The 23,583-nt window shown below is 53.6% G+C and overlaps 1 protein-coding gene across 2 annotated transcripts in view; it reads left to right on the top strand.

Annotated features, from left to right (window-relative positions):
- The first annotated feature begins 4,847 nt into the window (after positions 1-4,847).
- CNTFR (ciliary neurotrophic factor receptor) overlaps positions 4,848-23,583 on the top strand; it is a 212,789-nt gene continuing 194,053 nt past the window's right edge. For both annotated transcript variants that reach the window (XM_030005484.2, XM_030005486.2), the window contains exon 1: positions 4,848-5,060. The gene's annotated coding sequence lies outside the window, so the exon portion shown is untranslated. The remainder of the gene's footprint in view (positions 5,061-23,583) is intronic.

The raw sequence follows: 23,583 nt of genomic DNA, 5'->3' as shown, positions 1-23,583 counted from the left end.
AACACCCCACATGGCAAAAACACAGGATCTTGGTGCTAATTTCCCAGTTCCAGGAGCGTTGCAACATCTATCCTCTAATTCAGGATATTCAAGAAACAGTGATGCAAAACATGATTGCTGTAAGGTCTTGATGCTTGCCTGAGATTATATGGTTGTGCTTGTGGCACCAAGGGAAAAAAGCACTGGGGGAAACCTTTTCCAGACCCCTCTCTCCTGTTGTTCCTTGCTCAGAAAGACATATGCGAAAATGTATTTTAAATATGGCTTTCATTCCACGCTGAGCCTCTTCCGAGTGAGGAGCTGGCAGCAGTGGGCCACGTGCTGAGTGGGTGATGGGATGGACGTTATTTATAACAGGTGTCAGGCGGTACTTTGTCATCGAAATCTTACCCGGCAGTAGCAGCGAGGGGTCTCGCCATATGCCAATCTCTGTTTTCCAGGAGCAGTTTGATAACAGCATGCACCGAACTTGACATCCTCGCTGCACATGGAAACTTACTCACATATTTTAGCTGACCGGTGGGACCTCGTTCCTTCTGCACTCCTCTGCATCCCAAATCATGCTAATCACGCACGTCCAAGCCATTTGATGCCCATGATCAGGGTTGCATCCGAGGACGTGATTTTCTCCCACGCCTTTGCACGCACATATGGCCACACCACACTCTGTCAGGCTCTGGGAGGTCCCCATGGCCTTTCCTCGCTCGCACCTTGCTGTGTGCACGCACACAGACACTCACCACCATCAGCCTTCCCAGGCAAATGGGTAACAGGCTGGAAGGCTACAGCCAAGTCCTGTACTTACTATCTCCACCTTTGTCTTTCACACGCACCTCCTGCCATTCCCCGCTATCTACACAGGAAGAAGTTTGGCAAATGTAATAAAGACAAGGCGAAGTTTTACATAAATAATCTCTCTTGCCATGAGTCCTGAGGAATTTTAATCAGTCCAGGAGTACCAGCAGACTTCCTTTGCCTGCAATCTTTTCATGATCTTGCTTTCCCCTCTTGTTCCTCGTGGGGAGCATTTGCTGAGAAGATGATTAAATCGGGCTGGTAAAAAGCTCGTCGGCTCCATAGCTCCCATCTTTTCCTGCTTCTTTGCAAGATCATTTGTACTTTTTTCTGGGCTGCGGCATGCCAGGTCAGCTGCTTTCTTTGCCTACCCTGTACGTTTCCTCACCATTGTTGTGGGGTTCCCCCCCCCCCAGAGAATCTCTTTTGTGCAAAAGCGAGAGACAAGGCTCCTAGCTCAGCCTGCTGTGTTGTTGTTTGCCTGAAGTCCAGCAGGAATTCAAGGAATGGTTCCCCACGTCTCCCATTCACCTTGCTCCTGCCGGTAGCAAGGGGTCGGGCAGGGGGGGGGATATTTTGGGGAAGCCGTGAGCGAGGAGTGCAGTCTTAGGGGCTGATGTGAACTCGGGGATTTTGGAGGACTGAAACTCATCTGTGTGTTGCCTGCCAGTAGTTCAGTGTAGGAATTTGGGCATTTTACTTTGAACAAATGATTCACCAGTAATCATTCAATCAGCTCTCCCGATGGTTGAATAATCTGTGAGTGTGAGTAATTTAGTCAGATGTTTGCCATGAAGTATCAAATAAACAGTTTGGAAAGACACTGGCTCAGACTCTTGCCTTACATATACTCAGTTTTGGGGTACAACCAGGCAAATGCTATCCCCTGAGCTTTGGCCCCAGATGTCCAAGGGATCTGTGTTTTTTTACAGCTGTCCAAGTCCAGCCCAAAAAGTTCAGGATCCGACCATGGCTCAGCTCACAGCCATACAGCTGTGAAGCATCCACTCTCCTGCTTGGGGTACCACTGCTGCTGGAGGCAAGTGGGCGGCACGTAATGGGCTAGAGCGATGTTTTTGGTGATAGTCGCCTGGTTGAACATCAATGTACAGGCTTGTGACGAGCCCCTTGCTTTATCCGAGTGGCTCCTATTGGGATACAGCGGATGGGAAAAGCACCCCATGGTGATGGCCTGATCCTGGCTTGTAAGCTAGCGGTGAATCATTTCCTTGGGTCCAGCTCTCTTCCTGGACCTATTGGTGCTGCAGCATCTTTCCATCCCTGTCCCCATGAAACCACCTGCTTTCCTGACGTGTTTCCCAGTGGCATCTGAGAGTTGCTGCTTCAAGCAACTGACACAGCCTTTAGTCCTTCTTTTTCAGCCCTGATCCTGGCTGACAGCAGGGCTGGAGGGATGAAGAGGGAGAAAAAGGGGTTGGGATTTTCTTTCCTCTTCTTCCGTTTTGTGACTATTTCCATCTGGTCCAGAGTTTCTGGGCAGGAGGGTCTTTCTCCAGCTCTGCTGCAACCTGCTGAACAGCCTTGGACACATCCCCTCTCTGATCTTAGTTTTCCCTCCTGTTTTTTCAGGACCTGCTATTATCTACCACAAACACCCCCAGAGCCCCAACATGTTCGTTATTCTTCATGGACAAAACCAGTAACAATAAACAGATAATGTATTGTGGACCTTTGTCTGAGACAAAACATCATTATTTCCATCCAATTAATAGTGGCTTTTAGTAACATCAATGAAAAACTAGACGAAACCTGGCTTCCACCCAGCCCCCTTCCCCTGCCTGTGTGACACTGTCTGTGTGAGGCCAGGACTGCAGGGAGAGGTGGTATCTTTAATTTGATCAACATACATCTAGTTGGAAGAAAACAGATCCGCTTTTGTAGGTTTGCCTAAAGATAACCTTCTCCTTTTTTTTTTTTTTTTAACTTTAACACGAAGATCAGGAAGAAAGTGTTGTTGTTGTTGTTGTTACTACTGTTGTTTTCTGCAGCCCAGGAGAAGTCCTGGGATGCCAGGGAAAGTGGGAACATGCCAATAGGAGTATTTCTCCCAAGTCCTCTCTGCGGAGTTTTCTCGCATGTGTTATTTCCTGAGTCACGGGGATTTGTGCTGGGAACGCTCAGATTATCTGGAAGCTGAAACAGCCCTTACTGCCGACCCGAATGCTGATGTCCAGGGAGCAGCACCCCAGCCTTTCCACAGCCCCTGGGGTGGGGGCCAGGGCAGGGGACTCCCATAACGAGTTGTAGGGCTCTGCAGGGCTCCCCAACAAGCCCCCATCAGCACCGGTCTCTGCCCCTCACTGGCAACTAGCTCCTGGCAGTGAGCAGGCTGTTTCTCCATGGGCACTTGTCTCTTCCAGGCTGGGGAAACAGAGGTATTTATCTGTACGCTGGCAGCCAAGGGGGGGATGTGGCTGGGAAGGGCTATTCCTTGCAGACCCCCCTACCCCATGGCACCCCCCAGCCAGCGTCACCACGGTGCCAATCAGCCTTTCCCCAGTTCAACCCCCGGGGTGTTTGCAATTGCCTGTGCGGGCAGCGGGAGCTGGGGGGAGGTAGGAGCCCTGTGAGGATGCCTTCTCCTCGGCCCCTTGCCCACCCTGCCCTTCCTCACCCTCAGGCTGCTCGGCTGTCCTTGCTCACCCTTCCCTTTGGCTCCTGCTCGTTTGGCCTCGCTGCCGCTTTAATTTTAGCAATTCCTTGGAAAGAGTCATTTTCCATAACTCAGCTCACAGCAAAGCCCTCTGCCTGCCAGCTCTGCCTTCTCACACGTGTTGCTGGCGTGCCCCAGCAGCACACGCCTGCACCTGCCCGGCCAGGCCTGCCTGTCCCAGCCTTTTGCACACCAATGCCTCACACCCGGCTCCCGTCCCCCCCTTGGCACATTTCGTCCCGGCGCTCCCGAATTCCATCGTGCCACGGCTGGAGCGGGTGCCCTGGCCTGGCAACCGTGGCCCAGCCGCATGGCCATCCCTTCGGCTTCTGCCTCGTCCGGAGTCGTTGTGCACAGCACAGGGGGACACCTGTCCTCTTTGCCCTGCAGACCCCCACCCCGTGTGCGACAGCTCACTGTCTTTAACCTCCGATGGGAAACGGGGCGACCCCACACGCCACGGGGGACCCTGCAGCCGCGGGGGTGCAACGGATGGGCAGGGTGGGCTTGTTGGGCACGCACCAGCAGGTTGCATTCGAGTGGGAAAGGTGGGTGCGCGTGTGGGCGGGCGGCCTCGCTTGCGCATCGGTTGTGCAAGAGGGTGTGGGAGCAGAGTCTCGTGTGCGCTGCGCGTTCGGTTGCGTGTGCAGTGCGTGTGCGAGAGGGGTGCGGGTGCTTCCATTTCGCTCTGCATCGGCGCGTGCCGCTTTCGTTGTGCACTCTGAGAGGGTGCTTGTGCAAGGGGGTGTGGCACTCACAAGCGGGGGGGGGGTGTGTGTGAGGGTGTGCACGGAACTGTTAGTGCACTGCCTTCGTTTGGGTCTGCATCTCTCGATGGGGGGGGGGGGGTGAGCGTGCGGAGGGTGCACTTGTGCGAAGCGGTGCGCGCGTGGCCCCACGCGCGCGGGCCACGCGTGAGTGTGCATGTGCGCGCAGGGGGGCTGCGAGCGTGCTGCCTTCGCTCGGGTCTGCACCTCGGGGGAGGTGGGGGGAGTTGCGGCCTGCCCCCTGCCCATGCACACGCAGGGACTGTGCTGTGCGCGGGGGGTGGGGGGGGGGGGGTGCGTGCGCGTGTGGCTCACGGCGCTTTCACGAGTGTGCTCCGCCGTGCGCATCTGCGCAGGGGAGGGGGGGGGGGGGGGTGCGCGCGCGCGCGTGTGTGTGTGTGTGCGTGTGCACGCGTGTGCTCTGCCTCCCTCCGGCTCAGCATCCGCGGGGAGGGGGAGGCTGCGTGTCCGCAGGGGCGTGGGCCAGGGCGCGCGTGGTCGGCGGCGGCCGCGCGTGGGGGGGGGGGGGGGGTGTGCGTGGGGGTGGGCGCGTGTGTGCGCGCGTGTGTGTGCGTGTGCGTGTGCGTGTGTGTGTGCGTGGGGCGGGTGCGCGCGGCGCGGCGGGGCCGGGAGCGCGTCCGCGGCGCTGTGCCGGGGGGTGCGGGCTGAGCTCATCGCTGGCTCCCCGGCGCTCCTTACCAGTGGCTTCTGCGGTCACATGGGTTATGTGCTGGAGTTTAAAAGAGCTTATAGCCCCCGAGCCGGTGTAGAAGCAGCCGGTGGTTGCATGGGGTAACGCCGGGAGCGGCGGCGAGGACGGCGCCGTGAGTACCGGGCGGCCGGGGCCGGAGGGCGGTGCGGGGTGTCCCCCCCGTCGTCCCCCCCCCCCCCCCCCCCCACCACCCGAGGGACGGGGGGAGGCGGCGGGCGGGTGGGCGCGGGGGTCAGCGGAGGCCAGACCCGGTGCCCGCCGCCGAAGCTCCGCTGCCTTTCTGGGAGGCGAAAACGGGGAGGGGGTGGGGGGGGGGATCGGGAACGCTTGCTTCCCCCCACCCCCTCCCCGCGCCTGGTGTTCCCTCCCGCCCCGCAGCCGCGCACCTTTCCCCAGCGCGCCCACGCGTGTCCGCGCCCCGCCGTGGGCCGCTCGTCCGCCCCCCGCGCCGCCGGGGCAGGGGCGAAGCCCGTGAGGAAACAATTTGGGCAACTTACTTTCCTGCTCCGCCGTGCGTGTGTGTCCGCCCTGCGCCCCGGCCGGGCGTTCCCGGCGGGGGACGGATATTGGGGCGGGGGGGCAGGGGGTTGGAGCGGGTCCGCACCCCCCCGGGGCAGCGGGTCCGCGGCGGGAAGGCACGTCGGGACCCCCCACCCGAGCGGGGAAGGCATCGCGGCCGCTGGGAACGGCATCAGGTTGAAGGCTGGGAAGGGATGAGCTCTCCTGCCTGCTGCATTGCATGAGCAGGGCTGGAGCCGAGGTTGCGGGGTGGCTCTTTGTAAACCGGAGCCCCTGGATTTCCTGGGCGGGAGAGCAGACTTTTTCTTCGTTTCTCCAAAAGGCGCAACCTGCTCTTTCCTCTGCTGTGGCAGTGCTGATTTTTTTTTTTTTTTTTTTTTTTTTTTTTGAGGGGGTGGTGTGATTTTATAAGAAAAGCGTCTGGATGGCGCTTCTGTGGAACTGCTCTCCCCGGGTTAGGCAGTTCATCCCGAGCGTGAGTACGAGGGCTGCCTTCCAGAATTGCATAATACACACCGATCCCTTTGCTGCTCAAACTCCCTGACATTTCCAGATCTTGGTGACTTCCCCCCCACTGCAATCTTAAAACCAGATTGGGACTCCAACCAGAGCGTGAGCTAATTTGTGCTGCCTTTGCTGGGGACAGAACCTGGTCTGCCTGTTTCAGCTCCCCTGGCTCCTCTGGCAGTTGTTTCTTAATTGGCTAAACTTTTTTGATATAATGATCGGCACTTCTCCTTCATTCTTTTCGAAAGCCCCTTTCTTCCCTAACCCATGCTTATAGGCACATGCATAGGGTCTGTACTGAGCGCAGGTTGCAGAAAGCGGATTGCCTGCAAAGCTATTTGATTTCCTTTTCACGTCTCTTTGTGTTTTAATTTGTGGGGTAGTCCAGGAGGTCCTCTCCTCAGACTGCGTTTTGCTCAGGAACTTGCTGACTTTTGCTAGGATTTTGCTTGTTTAACTGTGACCGTGCCCACTCTCAGTGCACACACGTTGTTTACCTCTGTGAGGCACAGGACCCGCACATGCCGTTGCCGGTCCTGCCGGCTGTGTGTGCAGGCAGCGAGCGAGGCAGGGACACTGGCTGCTTCCTGCGAAACGTGCAAATATGTGGGAGCAGCCGTTCTTGCTCCCTGCTCCCTGCCCTGCCCCTCTGTGAGGAGTTAGAGCTTTGCTGTGATGGCTGGAGATGTGCAAGGGATGCTCATGTCCGACCCGGCATCTTGCTGGGACCAGGTCCTGGGACCAGAGCTTGCTGGGGCTCGCTGGGGAGGGTGGACTTTTCCGAGACGGGCTGTGCTTTTGAAATGAGAGCCCCGTGCCTAGCAGACTTCTTTGCAACAGCCCTTTTGGGCAACTTCATCAGAGCCTGATGTCAGAGCAGGCCAAGCCACGATCTCACGATCGTGCGTTATCTTTGGTCTGATTTACCCCGAGAGGACCCAATCCTGCCAAGGCACTGCGTCCCCATCCCCATGGAAGGTGCTCAGCACCTCCTGGACTTGGGAAGGAAAAAGCCCTGGTACCTCTCACAGCCGCAAAGCTTGTGTACGTACACGTACAAATAACTGTGCAGCCAAGGCTCAGCTTTGAGAGATGTGGCTGACGCTCTGAAGCCAGCAGCAGGAGTTTTGTGGGTGCGAGCCCCAGCTCCCAGCCACTCTCAGTTAATTCCCCGCAAGCCGGAGGAATGCATCCTGCTCCAGCTCAGGCTGGGGCTGGGTGTGCGCCTGGGGAGCCTGTCTCTCGGCTCTGTCGTTTATTATTGCTGCCGCTGCCATTATGCCTGACAAATGGGAGTTGCTGAGTAATGTGCTGTTTGTGTGTAAATATCTGAGTGCTCGCAGCTGAGCTCACTCCTGTGACTTTGCAGGAAGCCGTCTCAGCACCTTTCCCCCCCATGAAGACCTGAGAGTGCAAAGGCATCCTTCTGTGGGGACCTTCCCACCGCTCTCGGCAGCTTTAGTCTTCGCTCTCTGCTGCTTCCCTGCAAGCGTGAAGCCTCTGTCCTCTAGGGTTAACGTGGAGGCCGGCTGCTTTCCTGAGTGTGAGTCAGGGGTGGGGAAGGGCTCTGTGTGTGTGTGTGTGCGTGTGTGTGTGCATGTGCGTGCACACCTTCTTAGGTACGGACAGACGGTTGCTCTGAAGGGTCCTTGTCCTAGGCAGAAAGAGTTTGGGGAGTGTGTGTTTTGATAGAGGCAATACACAACTAGGAAAGGAGTTTTATTTTGGGTTGGGTTTGGGGTTTTTTTTTGCCTACCTGCTCAGCCCCAAGTTCCCCTTAATTTCATCCCATTACTGCTGAAGATGCTAAATTATTCCTTCCCATATCGTTTTCATCCCATTTGCAGATTAGCATCTGACTGCTTCTGTCAGTACTTGCTCAGCCCAGCTAGACTGATCGCAGCTCTTTTAATCTCCCCTTGTAAATCAATCCCTTCTGCCTCCTGATCATTTTTGTCACTCGTTTTTCTGAAATCCCTCCAATTTGTCCATTTTGTGTCGGTGACGTATGCCTGGCCCTAAACATGATGTATACCAGGCATGGCAGCGTAAGGGAAGGACACCTCCTCCCCTCCCACCCCGCTGGGGCTTGTGATGCTTTGTCAGCACTGAACTGAGTTACTTCCCCATTATTCTAAGCTATAGTCCCTGCTCGGTGTTGCAGAAGAAAGCAGCATACCCAGGTCAGTGCCCTGGGGAGAATTCCTCCAAATTTTGGCGATGAGTTGCCGAGGTTTGCTTGCATGCTGCTAGCGCATGCCGGAAAGGGCTAGTGCTCTAGGTGATGTCCGTGGGGTGCCTCTCCTCACAACAGCTAATAGCTGAACAGGGAGGGTTGAGCAAAATAAGAGAGGGCAAGCTGCATCGGGGCTGCTGGACAGATGGGGAAACTGAGGCACATGCATGGGCTCAATGCACAATTCCTGTGCTCCTGTCTAGCACACGCCTCTTGTTTAGGTGCTCCGTGTGTGGGGTCCGGGAACAGTTGCACCCATTAGTATTGCAGCCAGCACGGGCATTTTCCCAGGAGATACTGGACCTTGTCGCTTGGTCAGAGCAGGCTGGCAGGCAGGGATGCTGGGTTCTGGGCTGGTTTTGTGCACTGCTTTTCGTGCTAATGGCCAGAGCTTGATGCCACAGGTGCTCGCACAGGGAAGAAGCGTGGACTTTGTGCAAAGGCAGCGGCGTCTTGCATTCATGCACTTTTAAGTTCTGCCACCCCAAACCCTGAGCTCCTAGCACCGAGCATTCCCATTCCCTGGAAGGGCCGTGCCCTTCCAGGGACCATCTATTTTTAGGAGGAGTTGTATTCTGGACAGTGTCCACCGCAGATGCTCTCTGCCTCCTCCTCTTGGCCCCTCGCCAGGGACACCGCTCAGGCTATCTGCCGGTGGGGCAGATCTGGTTGAGGCTCTGTGGGAGCGTAACGGAGGTGGCACTGAGCCGGGCACGGGGACACTTGGGGGGCTATTGCTGCCCCAAGGGTGTTCGGGAGGGCCAGCGAGCTCACACTGCCCTTCACCTGAACTGTTGGAAATGGCATTTAACTGTGGTTTAGGTACCAGCAGGACACGGTGGCGGCTTGACTGTGGGATAAGTAAGGGCACTGCCAGGGCCAGGTGGTCCCCGGTGCCCGGTGCCGGTGCCGGTCCGTTCGCCAGGATGACACTAGGGGGCACGAGATCTGCTGGAATCCCTTTGTCGGGAATGGGGAAAGGAGGATGCAAAGCCGCTCTTGACCCTTCAAGCCCCCTACATCATCCCCCTGTACATCATCCGCCTGCACATTTTGCAGGAATCCGAGTGTTAAACCCCACGGGCTCTCCCCGGGTACCTCGTCCTGCGGCAAGGGCAGGACGCGGCTCTCCGGATGGATGCTGCTCCGCTGGATCTGTGCGTCGCCGGCCGTGGGAGAGCAGCAGGAGTAAGGATGGGAGCGCTCAGCCGGAAACATCTCCGAAGCGAGGAGGAGATGGATGCAGCCAGAGTGCCAGGGAATCTCTGGGGAATTTGGGAAATCCAGGAAAACACCTAGCATGGTTTTAATGCCTCTCTGGAGGCACTGTCCAGAGCAGGGATTAAGTTAGGTTCAGGGCTGGCTTTCAAGATGCAGTGTATTATGGTTTCATTTTCTGCTGGATGTTAAGTTCACGTGTGATGTCTCCTCAGGGTCATGTTTTCCCAAAACAGCAGAAACTTTAGAGAGTCTGATTTAATGAACAGTTCTGATTGATCTGAAACATGGTGAGGGGGTGTGTGTGTGTGTATATATATATATAAAAATAATATACATATGTGTCCATGTATATATGTGGGTAGGGTGCAAAGAATGTGGTTTTGAAGGTATCTTTATGCATTTCTGCGTACATTCAGCTGTAATATTGTCTTCTGTCCTTAAAATCTATTATTCCAGCTGTGAATGCATGTATGTATATTAAAACACTGTATACTGGAGTCTCTCTCTCTTGTTATAACAAACCTTGTGAAAAGCAAATAAAGAGACATTGTTCTCATAGCAGGCTTGGAAGGACTCAATATTTATCTTCTATGAATTTTGATAGTTTTTGTTCAGCATGTTTACAGTTATGATGGTGGAGGGTTTTTTTCCTATCTACTTAAAATTTTGTGCTAGTGGAAAACTGAAAACATTCAGATCGTTGCAGTTTATTCATTACTTAATGAAAACAGAAATCAAGCTTCTGGATTGAAATGTTGATGCTTGATAACATCCTGGCATATTAATTTCTAAATGGTTAGTTTTTTTAATGCCTTCTGTCGCCAGATACCAGGCTCCTTTGCTGGAGCACTGCTTCTCTTGCAAGCCCCCAGGCAATATTTTTAGTAGGACACTGACGCATCACAAATACTCCTGTTCTCCTAGAAAAGACTTTGCTGACTGTTGTTGAAAGTAGCACTAGGATGGCTAGAAATGAGAGATCAGAGGAGGCGGATGCTGCTGCCTCAGTGCATTTGCTTGCCTCTGATGGAGGTTTTGTGTCTGGCTGTGTGGGTACGTGCCTGTGCAGATACGAGGGCACTTCCGCAGCTGGTTTCTGAGCCAGGACTGAGGACCAGGGGTTTATTTATTTTGAAATACCTTGTGAAGTGGAAGGAGGTCCGGGAAGAAGTGCCAAGTCTACTTTTAAGTCAATTAGGGATTCTATGCGAAGGCGTGACATGGTGTTACCTAATTAGAGGGTATAGTCAGGGCTCTAATTAGCCGTGACACCCTAAAGATGTCATCGAAGACCTTTTGAGGCACCGCTGATCCGGCAACGTGGCTGGTGGCTGTGAGCTGTCTGGGCAGCTTGGCCATGCATGGCTGGGGCTGCTGCCCTCTGCTTCGGAGGTAGCCCGGATGCTGGCGCTGGAAGAAGTTGTTTTTCTTCAGGTGACTTGCGATGCCTTCTGGGGCTGCTGCCAGCATCAAGTGGTGTTCATAAAGTTGCAGAATGAAAGGAATGCTGCAGCGGTTGGAAGAATGAATACTGTGTCCATTTTGTGGAAATCTCCTCTCTTTTTCCCCTGGGGGGATCGCTTTCTGCTGCTCCCCACTCGGGGGAAGCTGGAGGAGGAAGGCTGTAAGGGTTTGCAGTAAATGATGCTGTACTATAGTCACGGCTGTGTCTGCAGCAGCTGGTGGAGGGATTGTGTCCTCTCTCTTAGCATTGCCTTCCAGAGGGGACATGGGATAAACTGAAATCTGGCTTGCCCAGACCTGGTTGCATTTAAATACTATGCAACACATCCTGTGAGAGGGGAACTGGTGGGGGAAGCGGCACAAGAAATGCTGGGTGAGAGGGAGAGGTTGCTGGGGAGGCTTTGCCCCGATGCAGGAAGCAACTCACAACCCGGACCTCTGCTGGCCCAAACCTGGGTGGTGGGTGGTTGGCCCCCTCCGAGAGGAGGGACTGGGGGCTGCTCCAGGGCTGCTCTCACTCCCTGCTTTTTATCCATCGAGTCAATTGGTATTTACTGTGTCAGTTCACCCCATCCTGTGAGGAGAGGACAGTATGAGTTGCCTGTTCCCACCAGCGGTGCTAAGAGCCAGTAGGAGCCAGGTGGAGCCACGGAGTAGGCTAGTGGATGAGTGTGGAGAGCATGGCCTGCTGTCATTCCCAGCATCAGTGGGTGAAAGCATCCTCTCCTCCATCAGGGCTGAGGTCCCCACCACTGTCCGAGCCCTCTGAATTGCCAGGAGGGTTTGAATCCAGCCCCTCAGCACCCAAATATCCCCAGGGACAATGCTCATCTCTGGGAGTAGCAGTGGGTGGCTCAGACCTCTTTGGGGAGGAAAGAGCTACTGTTATTCCTGTTTTGATGGGAAGAGAAGGAGATCCTTGGGTCAGCTCTTTGCTTCATCAGTGCTGTGAGCAGCCTCGCTCTGCAGAGGGACTGGTGGCCGGCTTTGCTTTTGTAGGTACTATCACAGGCCCCCTAAAGCAAACACACAACCAACCACGTACATGCACAACTGTGCTAGCAGTTATCAAGGGATGTGCCTGCTTTTAATTATGTGGGTGTTAAGCCAGTGAATGCATTTTGTTCACGAAGTTGCAGCCTGGCATTTTCCTACTTCTTGTGATCTCTGGTGGCTTTCCCGGTCTCTGGTCCATGGGTGAGAATAACTTGGAGACTGGATGTAGTAACTTGCAGGACCCTGCCACGGCCTTGCAGGGCTGACCCATCCAGCTATCCCTAATCCATGCTATTGCCATGGCTTCTCAGTGCTGCAGTGGAGGACACTGCATTTGGGGTGCCATGGTGCCATGTTATAGATGCTGGATGGGAAGGTAGAGAAGGTAGCTGCTTTTTGACCACTACATCTTCTTTGCTCCAGAAAGAACTTCTTTTGGGGTGACCACCAAGGCTACGTGCTTCGCAAATGCCCAGCAGCACAGCTGTGGACAAGCTAGGCTGATCCCTGCCCCAGTCCCGTGCAGGCACAGCAGCTATTGCATGCTGCATGGGATCATCTGTGAGAGGTGTAAAGCTCCCTTTGCTGGAGCTTTGCAAGCTGATCAATGCAGAAGGAGGGATCTGCTGCTCCTGCCTGCCTGCTTGGAGAAGGCAGGCTGGGCTGGCTTCCTCGGGGCTAGGCGCAAGCGTTCGCTTGTGAAATTAAATAATATTACATATAATAAAACAACCTTGTGTCTACTTGGAATATAGGTACACTCTCTGCACCATGGTCCTTTTGTCCACGGCCTAAAAAATGCTGGTGATAATGAGGACACATCCTCTCCTGTGGTTAGAGTGTGGTTCCGAGATGCGAAGGGCAGGCAGCCTGTGCCAGACTTTGCCAATATGTGATTTACCCTCCTCTGTGGATGTGAACTAAGGCCTTGAAAAATAAATACATTAAAAAGAAGGAGAGAGAACAAAACGCTGCTGCTGCTCTGAGATTCGATCAAAAAAAAGAAAAGCTCTGTCCAGTCCTCCGGGGTTCGCACTTAGCAAAGAGCTCTAGAAATAACAGCATTATGGCAAAAGTGCACCCATGAATAACTGTGGGTTTGGGGAGGGCACAGTTTTGTTCTGGAGGCACCTAGATGAAGTGGATTTTGGATTTTTTTTGCTCCCAAAAGGGTGGGTTATTCTCACTCCCTGAATATGAGCCCCTTCAAAGCCACCTGGGATTGCTCAGCTTTGAAATCCTCGCCTAGCCTGTTCTCTGTCCCTGGCATGCTAAATGCCTGTATTGGTAGGAGGCTGTTTGATTTGGGAACCCAGCTGGGGGGTGGGGAGAAGTCGCACCAAACAGCGGCCGCTGTTTTTCACAGCTCTCCTGTGCCGTGGTTCGGAGCGGTTTCCTCTCACCCCATACCCCGGACATGTGCGGGGCGGCTGATTCCCCACACGTGTTGCACAGACACGTTTCCGTGCTGGCTCTTTGTGCCTGCCCACCTATTTGCAGCTAGGGGAGCTGAAGCTGCTCTTTCTTGTGATTCATAAAAAAGTCTCTCTCTGGATGGAGTTGTCTGTGCTTTTATTGACCTGGTTCCGGGAACGACAGAGGCTTTTCCGTCTCTTGGATGCGTGATTTCTGCAAGGGCTCTGGAGCAGGGGCCAGCTCTTGCTGCTGGTGTGTTTCCAGTCCCCCTAACATGATTAGTTTGACAGGCCCATTGGGTACGTTGGCGAGTCTAGTTTTTATTTTGTGCATGAAAGTAAGTACTGTGACGGGGCACAGAGCACCAGCTAATGCTGAAACCTCTGCAGGAGGGAGCATATTGGCTGGGCAATATTTTTGGCCATGCCACAGATGTGCTGTGCTACCTGGCAGAAACCCCTTGCCCTTTTGATGGGGCATTTCTGTAATGTCTCAAATACCAGAAGATTTTGGGGGCTTCCCCTTTTTGGCTGCGGTTGGAGTTATTTTGCCAGGAGAAGGTGCAGTTTGAGCTCTGTGAAACCCAAGTGTTGCAGGACATACCAGGCTTGCACCTGGGACTCCCAGTGAAGGTATCCATCCTTTAGAAGTCCAGCAAGCTGCCATCAACCATTTCCTATCCGCACACCCTGCTTGCTGGGCTCTGGTTTGGTGTGCGTTGCCCTCTCCAAGCAATGCTGAAACACACCAAGTTCTTGGGGCTTGTTTAGACAGGACAAGGACTGGAAGGGGAATCATCGGTGCTCCATATCCCCACTCTGCACAGTGCTTTTTGCTGTATAGACACATCTACTGCACCCTGGCCCACTTTACCTTGGATCAACAACTTCAGGTTCACCCTAGCTTCCTCCTCCACAAAGCAAGGATGAAGAGTAACTTCTCCAACAGCCTTGGTGGGTCCTATACTTCAAGGGCATGCAGTATTTGTGCTTCCTAGTTTTGGCACACCTTCACCTGCAGTCAGGCCAGCAGTGCTGTTTTTTCCAAGTAGGGCTGCCTCATGCACAGAGGAGAGCCAGTTGTGCACTGATGGGCTTGCTATCTCCCCAGGGCTGGCAGAGGGAGGAAGGAGAAGATGATGTGACTTGCCCAGGTCAGAGGTGTTAATGGAAAAAAAAAGGGGGGGGGGGGGGGTTGATTTTGACTTTCCCTCTTACAATAAGGAATTGGGATGGCCTGACCTGTCTGAGGGTCTAGGACCCAAACAAGAGGTTAGGCTTATTGCACATCTGCAGTTAGGCTTGGAGGGTTCCCCAAGGCTGCTTGCTATAGTACATTACCAGGGTCAGCCTTTAACCTCGCCACCACCTGGGGTTGCAGGGAAGCATCATTGCCTGCAGAAAGGGGAAACTGAAACCTGGAGTGGCTTTGGGATTTCCTTGAGGTCCCAGAGCAGAGCTGGTGGCAGAAAACCAGATTTCTTGAGTTGCGCACAGCTCATGCCAGCTGCAGGACACATTAGTAAATACTCTGCATAGACCAAAGCAGGGCATCCGGCTCTCTGCGCAGCGCTGTGTGCTTATCTGTCTGTCTGTCTCTAGTTCTTCTGGCAGCCAAACCCCTGAGATGACATTTAAAGGCTTTACATTTTTTCTCTCTTGCCAGTTCCAGATCAAATTTGCTGAGTTGTCAAGCTGAAGATGCTTTTCTCCTAAGTGCTGGCCCTGCAACAGCTCACCCTACTCCATCCCTGCCTTGGAGGAGTCCAGCTGGGTTCCTCCTGCCTCTGCTGTCACTGGCAGTAACGCATGGGGGCTGGAGCCACAGCTCTGCTGGTGGATGCATGAAGAGAAACAGATTTTAGCTTCTTTTTTCCCTGTTGCTTGGGCCATGCTGGAATCAGCAGCAGATGGAGTCAGGGCTTGCACTGGAAAAGAGGTGCTGGGATGCAATGGTAGGGACTTGCATGCAATGCCTTCCTCCTCCTCCAGCCTGCATCTGACCTAGGGCTTAGTGGGGAGCATGCGTGCAATGAGCTGGTGGGTTCTCAGCAGAGTCCCAGCAGGCTGGGTGTCTGCCTTGAGACAACCAGGACGAGTGACACTAATCAGTACCTCGCCTGCTGGATTTCAGCAAGGAAGGCAAGCACTTGTCTGTGTGTGGTGAGTAAATTGCTCTCTTGTCCCCGGAGGCTGTCACTCTAATGCTTTGCCATGCTCTGCTGGCAGGGATCAGCACCAGAGGATGCCTCTATTACTGCTGTCTGCCTTGGGGACAAGCACAGACACATCTCTCCAGCTGGAAGTCAGCTTGGGGATAGGAGAAACTTCCCCAGAACACGCATTTGCAAGCTCTGGTGTGTCATAGTCCCTCCCAGCAGTCGCAACCTTCTGCCACCGCATGAGCTGGGAGGAGATGTCACTGGGCACCCGTCTCTTGGCATGAGAACGGGATGGTGTCACCTCTGCTCAGGAGCACCCGGTGCAGAGAACCAGGGCTGGGTGCAGGTGCTGGAGCCATCCCTCGGTCCCAGCACCAGCAGCCAGCTTCAGTTCTCCAAGCATTTTTGAGGGCTTCGTGCAGTAGGGTTTTAAATCCATCCCTTCTTCTTGTGCAAGACTCCTCCCTGACCAGACCTGATGATAAAGTCAATCCTGACACAGCTGTAGTTTACTGGCTTTTGCCAGGCTGTCGCCTCTCTCTTTACACCCACCAGACCCTGCGTGGTGTCTCTTGGCAGCTGTCTCAGCTGTCCCTGAGCAGCATTTTCCAGGAGGGATGGCAGTTCAGAGGACACCACATAACTCAGCAGGGTGATGCCAGTTTAACCCAGCCAATGGCCCTCTTGCAGCCCTGGCACTCACCGCCGTGCCCACGGAGGACACCAAGCAGCTGCTAGACAGCAGAGACACGAACTGACCCACACCTTGGCTTTTAAGGGCAGAGTCAGCACACATGGTTGGAGCAAGGCTGTGACACAAGCAATTATAGTGTTGGCTTCAACAACCAGAAGCCCGAGGTTGCTCCTGTCACCTAGGCTAGGAGATGGAGGAATTTAATTATCATTCTAACTTCTTCCAGAAGTAGCTTGGATGCCTCAGCAACAGACAGCTTTCTAAAATTGAAAGGAGGGGACTAAACCAAAGGACCTCTCCTTTTGCTGAGTCCTGGCCGGTTAACCCTTTCAGCCATAGTGTGCCCAGATGGTGTGACCAGGCTCCCTAGAGCTCATGATCATGTCTCTGAAGACACCCTTGGGCACAGCCATGTCCACAGAGCAGCAGGACAGCACCTCCTCCCTGCTGCAGAGGTGGGATCTGCCCTAGGTAGAGCGGCTGCCTTGGTAGTGCTCCATTTCAAAGCCCTGCCTGCTCACTGTCCCCCTACAATTGCTGCTGTGGACATTAATTTTTCCCAGATTTCTGCTTCCCTTTGAATATCTCTGCTATGGATCATTTTCCTTGCATGTGTTAGCTGGTATTTTCCCAAAGCTGTATCTTGTGCTATTTCCTGCCTGTCTTTCTACAATTTCTCTTGCTCCCTCTTCTGTTATGCCTAAACCCACCTTGGTCTTTGTTTCTGCTCACTTTAGAGGAGAGTATTTGTCCCTCTTGTTCTAAAAGGTTGTAAGAAGGGAGGAATCAGCCATTTAAAAGATGAGAAAACCTGTCCACCTGTGTCTTGCTTAGCACCTCCCCAGCTGGAGAAAAGCAACTCAAGTCCCATGATAGCCAGAGTGGGAGGATAAATCAGGTGTTTTGGGGGTGGGGAGAGCCTTGCAGGGAAAGAAGGGTTGTAGGGCAGGAGCAGGCTGCTAAAGCTAGCAGCAATTTGCAAGGGCTGCAGGGTGAAGCTCCTGGCTGCAGCGGTGACCGGCGGTAAGCTGGGACCTCTTGTATGGGGTGGGGGGTGTGAAGGACTAAGAGGTGATGGGTGTGTAAAAGGGTGAGGCTTTGAGGCCAGGCTGGATAAGAGGAGTATCTACTCTGTGGTGTTGTAGCTGGGGTTTCGGGGGGGGGGGGGGGGGGGGATAAAAGCTAGTCAGCTTGTCCTTTAGCAGTGTTTTTCCACAGTTCTCTGTAGCTTCCCAAGTGGAAATTTATTTTAGGCTTGAAGTTATGCCTGTGCAATCTATTCCTCTAGCTGTGTGTACTGCTCAAGTTGAGGCTGTGTGAGGAGTGTGCGATAACTTTTTTTGTGGCTCCTTGTTTAGGTCTTGCCTCCTTAATTGCTAGTTGTAGTTTTTATCTCTTCCAGCTGCTGCTCTTGTTTGTCTCTCCTGGAGGAGAGGAGGATTGCAGTAAGTGGGACAGGATTGCTGCAGATCCTCTGGCCCCTACAGTGTGCCCTGAGCTGGGGACAGAGCATCCCCAGTGTCAAGTCCTCTTGCTTTGCCCTAGTTCTCGTGCAGCTGGCTGTGCTGTGACACCTCCAAAGGGGGTGGGTGGCCCTGTCTGCAGGAGGATGCAGAAACGGGGGGGTTCCAAGAGGATGGTGTGGAAAGGGTGGCTCTTCCCATCTGCACCGATGAGCCCCTTTAAGCACTCCTTTTATAGACCGTGCTTCCTTGTGCACTTTGTCAAAGGAGCAGGATGATGCTGCTTTTCCCAAAGCCCAGTGCCAGGGGACCACCACCTCATGCTACAAGCTTGGGAGCTAGACAGTGGCTTAAAAACTAAATATATCTGCTGCTGCAGCTCTTGGCTTCTACAAAAATAAATCTTACGGAGGTAACTTTTTGCTGTGCAGTTCTCGGGGCTGGCTCTGCTGTGGTTTCCACTGAGATAGCATTTGGCTAACACAGCCAAACATGAGTGGAACAAGCCTGGAGCTGTACAGAAAGTGATTAAGATAAGGCAGGGTTATGATTTGCCTGTCTGATCCTGAAGCTTTGTACATTATTTAGTGTGTGTAGCAGGAGGTCAGTAGCCTCCTGATAATTTTCATTAGATTAGTCGGGGAGGATAATCACCTGCTCAGAAAAAAACAACTTGACACTGTCTGTTCAATAGTTGGGGTTTAACTGAAAATAAATAGTCTTGTAATTATAAAGACATTGTCAAGGTCAAGAGGCTCAAAGATTAACTTTCTTTTTTCTTCTGGTATGTTTACAGAGATCCTGCAATTCTTTGTGAGATTTTTTTTTTCCTCACTTAAATTCAAACCGAGAGCTTCAGAGCTCTTAAAGGAAATTCAACACTTCCACAGCCGTGGACGTGAGTGGTGTTGCAATAGCCAAGTGGTGCTTGTGCCCTGCTGCAGCTGAGTGACCCCATGCTAATGAGCAGGGCACTCGCTAGCAAGCTGGGAGTGCGTGCCGCCAGCCCAAGCAAACCTAACTGGAACAGAGATGCTCTTCCCTCCTCATCTCTGCTAATTGTGGGATGGATCCAGCCGAGAAGACCAGCCTGTATATTGCTCCCTGCTATGTGGCAGAGGGTTACCCTCCTTGGGAGAGGTCAGCCCAGCATGGGTGCCAGCCTGTTGAAATGAGAGTTTGCATTAGCTCCTGGGGGTGCCTCTGCTGCTGTAGTTAGCTGCTGCTTTCAGAGAGCCCAGGAAGGAAGAGGTGGGAGTGAAGACGGTGCCCTAATTGGTACCAATGGGCTCTGCAAAGGGGACTCTGCTAATGAAGCAAATAGGATATTAAAGCTGGGGTTGGTGATTGTGCACTGCTAAAAAGCCTGCCCTTTTCCACCCTAGAAGTGGCTGTGCTTGCTATTTATCTTCCTCAGTCGCATGCAAAAATGAAGCCTGGAGAGATCTTTGTGATCTTCCAATCTGGCCAGCTGCAGGACCAATGCTTGCTGGGTGAGATCTGGGCACGGCTTGCAGGTGCTCAGGGTAAGTTCAGAGCTGGTAGAGCCCCAAGCGATGGAGAGCTTGCTGCGTCCACGCTGGGCGCTGTGGTACCTCAGCAGTATGTTGCAATGGCAGGTAGCCTTGCTTTGAACCAAGCAGTGGTGTGGAATATACAGGGGCAGCTCTCAGCTTGCTGTCCTGAGCTCAGCCACGAGCCAGGAGAGCTGCAGGCTGTGCAGGGGGACTTCAAACCTGGTAATCTATATGGCAGAAGAGGCAGCGTCTGCATGCTTGTGCCAGCTGTGCATTCTTCTGCCATGGAGAAAGTGAGCAGCTGATGCGGCCAGATGAGCTAGTGCGTTGAGCCCTTGCTGCTCTTGAGTTTTGTTTTCCCCCAGCTTAATGGCCCACAAGTAGGGATTCGTGTCAGCAGAGCTGGTGGGGCTCGTGCTCAGCGCATCTTCGCTAGGAATCTGCTGCTCTCGCTGCCTGTCACAGGCTTTGACGGATGCCCGAGGGAAAGCGAGGGCATGGCTCGGCCTGATGTGCCAAGTGACTGATGGTGTGGTCTGATGACTGATGCCACGCGTCCTCGGCAAGCGCACGGGTGCTCCCTCGCTCTTCCTCCGCGGGAGATGGGAGGAGAGGGGGCTGCCTTGACAGCTTGTTTTGAAAGCAAAATGACTCCAGGCCTGGATTCCTTTTTTTTCCCCTCCCCTGCCACATCATCTCCCCCCACCACCACCTTCTTTTTTGCTTGACAGAAAAAGCATAACTGGTCTTTGTTTAATTGGTGCTTTGTGCCTGTCTCCTGCCAGAACTCAGCAGAGAGGGGGCTGGCTGGATGAAAACGGCTCGAAGTTGGGAGGCTGTTACACGTCTGGCCTGCATGTTTAAAACAAAAAAATCGACTTTTATTCACCTTCCCTCCCTCCTCACCAACCCCCCCCCCCCCCCCCCAACGCTGCCAGTTGTAAGCCAATTCCTCACACAACAAAGCGGTGGATGCTGTTGTAAGCCCTCTTCCGAAGACACCCCATCAGAGGAGCCCGACTGACGCGGGGAGCGTGCAGCTGAGCACCAGCCAGACGGCACACCACGCGCTTGACCTTCTGCTGAGCGTGGGGTTTGGAGCATCTAATTGGTGTGTTCGTGTAAGGCTTCAGACCGTTTCATGATCTTACAAATAAGACCTGCCGGTGCCTGAAACACAAAACCAACGCGTCGCAGATCAACTGGGGAAGTGCTCCGTGCTCCTCTGGCAGTGCCGCAGCAGGATGAGCAGACCTGGCCGTGCTGCTTGTTTGGCAGTGCTTCCTATGTAAGCAGGGCAAAAGTAGGGTTAGAGTAGTGCCCCTAGCCGTCTGGGAGGATCCCTTCAATTGCCCTGTCTTGGTTTCCATCTCTGTTGAACATCTGTGATGATATGAGGGCAGGTAATGTCTCCTGGGGGGAGCAGGGAGGAAGTCCATGCCCTTGTGCTGTCTTCAAGCTCTAATTCTGGCAGAAGACAGCGTGGGGTTGCCTGCACTAGGAGACCTGCTGGAGCCTTTGCAGGCTGATCTCGCCCTGGTCTTTGCAGAACAAAAGCAGCCAAATGGTTTGCTGCAACATGTGGCTCATGCCTGGCTAAGCGCTCGTCCCTCCAAGGGGCTCCAGCTGCTTTCGTGGACTTCTGGAAGGGGCTGGGTGTCTCCTAGTGCTGCTCATTCCAGCCCTTCCTGTTGGGGTGGTTGGGTCAAGAGCCTTTCCTGGGAGATAGGGCATGGACTAAGTGTCCCCTTGCCGTCCTTTTCATCTGAATCTGTCCCTGTGCAAGGGGACAGCAAGAAAGTCCATTGCTTTGATTTTGTCTCGGCTGTGGAGTTTGCAGGTGCTTCTGCCCTTCCTCAGCCAAAGGCAGGGCAAGCCAGCAACTTGCAGCTTGTTCTCGTTTGTGGACGTGGCCTAGCCCTGCTGGGCTGTGCTTCTAGCTCCCTGCCTTGTACAAGCACAGGTGGCTTTTGGTGCAAACCAGCCCTGGTGCCTCAGCCCTGGGGCAGAAGAAATGGAGGTGATTGCAAGTGGCTTCATGGCAGTTTCTTGGTCACTTCTGAAGCATCAGAGCAAACCTGGTGCAGGTGCGATGCTTCTGTACGTGTTTCTGGGGCTCCTTCTCAGGATAATGGGAACAAAGCATGAAGTGGCTTGTCTATGAACATTAGGCTGTCCTGTGGGCATCCTGGGGAGCCTTGCTATAGGTGATGAGCAGTGTTTTCCTTTGGGGGAAAAAGGGATCCTGAGAAGGGGCTTGGAGGAGGACGCAAAGAGGGGAGTATTTGCAGCTAGGGGCTGGTGGGATCTGAGCGGGGCCCATTTTCCCAAGGGAAGGCAGCTGCAGTGATGAGCAGGTGAGAAAGTGGGAGCCTGGAGGAGCTGGGTGCAGCCAGAGGGGTAGAGTGGTGTTACAGCTGATGTCACTGGGCCAGGGAGGTACTGTGGTGAGCAGGTGATGGTCAGGATGAGAGTATAGATGCTGCAGAGGCGTCTGGAGAGAGCTGGGAAACTGGCTTGTGCTGGGCTGAATTGGAAGGGACAGCCTAGGTCTCCATGAGGAGATGTCGGAGTGATACTGCTGCATCTTACTTCACACAGCCACCAAAGGGCTGTGTGTGGGGTCTCCTTAATGTTTGGTAGGTGCCTGCCGACAGAGGAGAGTGGAAAGGGCTGGAGCTGGGTCCTGGCTGGACTGATGCAAGTCCAGAGTCACTTTACTGCCTGCAGTGAATGGTGCTGCTACAATGATCTTACCCTGATCTTGAGATAGGCAAGGAGGTGAAACGCTATCTGTGAGAGACCAAAGCCCTGATGGGCTGCATGTGTTGTGAGAGATGGGGATGTTTAGATTGTGGACAGGGCTGGATGCCCAAAGGAGGAGGTATTTGAGGGAAGCAGACCCTTGGGGCTTGTTCCTTATTACATTTTCTATGGGAGCTTTGGACCCTTTTATGGGAGGGAAGAAAAAACAAATAGCAGCTCTGTCACAGTAAAATCCTAATCTGCCAAATCATCTTGTCCAAGACTGTCTACACTCTGCATGTAGGATTTTTCTTCACTTTTTTGGGGACTGCTCCAGGCATCCTCCCTCAGGGGTGGTCTTTCTCTCCCATCCACAGCCCTTCTTGCAGCCACCCAGAGCCTTTCCCAGCTTGTTCTCTGCTCTGGGCTGAGCAAGGCCTTGATGCTGTGGATTGGGCTTGGTTCTGAATTTGCAGAGCCTGTTCAGCACATCGGTATTTCAGACCCTCCCCCAAGCTGGCTGTACGGATCTACCACTGTAGGAGAAGCTGGCAGTCACTTTTGTGGGCCACTTTTCTCCTGTTTTTAGTTCCAGGTCTGCAGTTGCAGGGCTTCCACCCCACCATGCTGACACCTGCAGTTGTCCTCCTTGGGGATGTCTGGAGGAGAGCAGGGCAAGGTGCTCTAACCTGGTAGTTTAAGGGGTAATGCGATGAGTCTTTTCTGCTTTTTGTTCTGACCCTCCTTCTACCTGAGCTTTAGTTACTGTTTTCTTACCAGTGGAAAATAACTGGTATATACCTATTCTTAAGTTCCTGAGGAGTCTTAACCTTATTTGTAGGCTGGAAATACTATACTCCAGAGGGCAGAAATTGAGGGCTCCAATAATTCTGGCACTGCACTCTAGTCTCTGGGGAGCAGCCCACTGCTTCCCCAGGACAGATGCTTTGCTGGTGTCTCCTTGTTCTTGCTGTGAGGTGTGTGATGGACAGTGGCTCCTCTGCCTTTAGTCTGGGGACAGGACTATGGGGAGAGAGAGGAAAGTGGGGAGGAGTGATGCCCTCCTGCAGAGGAGTTTTGATTGGGAGCTTTCTGCACTGCACCTTGCCCTGGGGACCTATTTTCTGCTCCTTTGACCTGATGAGACCTCAACCTGCTGCAAGATCTTGCTGTTTGTGCCTTTCCAGGTGGAGTAGGTGCAGGGGGCAGAGGAGGGGATGGCCCCCTCGTCCATCCCTTTTCCCCATCAGTGGGATTCAAAGCTGGGGTGGGAGTCCCCCTTGCAGTGGTGAGTGGGAGCCCTTAATTGCCCCTCTTCCCAAGGCTTCTGTGTGTGTTAACAACCTGTAATGGGATGGGCTGTGTTAGCCTATTAAGCCCCAATGGGGTTCCTTGTCGACTTAAAAGTGTGAGGAATTTCACTCAACCATGTTAAAACATTTCCACCCCCTTTAATAGCTTCATGCATTGATTTAACCCTATGGCAGCTGGGGCTGTTTGCTGGGAAAAGCCATCTGGCTCTCCCCAGTCTTCTGTCCTCCCTTCATGCAGCTACTTTGGCCAATGCTTGCATTTCTGGGGGATCTTATTAGCAGGAGGGCTGCTCTAACTCTTGCCTTTGCAGTCCTCCTGGTGGTTGGCTCGGCAGAGCCAGTGTTGGAAGCAATTTTCCTTCCATCGCATTGAGCGTGGTCTT

Source organism: Aquila chrysaetos, chromosome Z (assembly GCF_900496995.4).
Source record: "Aquila chrysaetos chrysaetos chromosome Z, bAquChr1.4, whole genome shotgun sequence".
Lineage (NCBI taxonomy): Eukaryota > Metazoa > Chordata > Aves > Accipitriformes > Accipitridae > Aquila > Aquila chrysaetos.
Note: the sequence above shows the minus strand (reverse complement) of the source record. Positions and strands in the feature narration are given on the sequence as shown.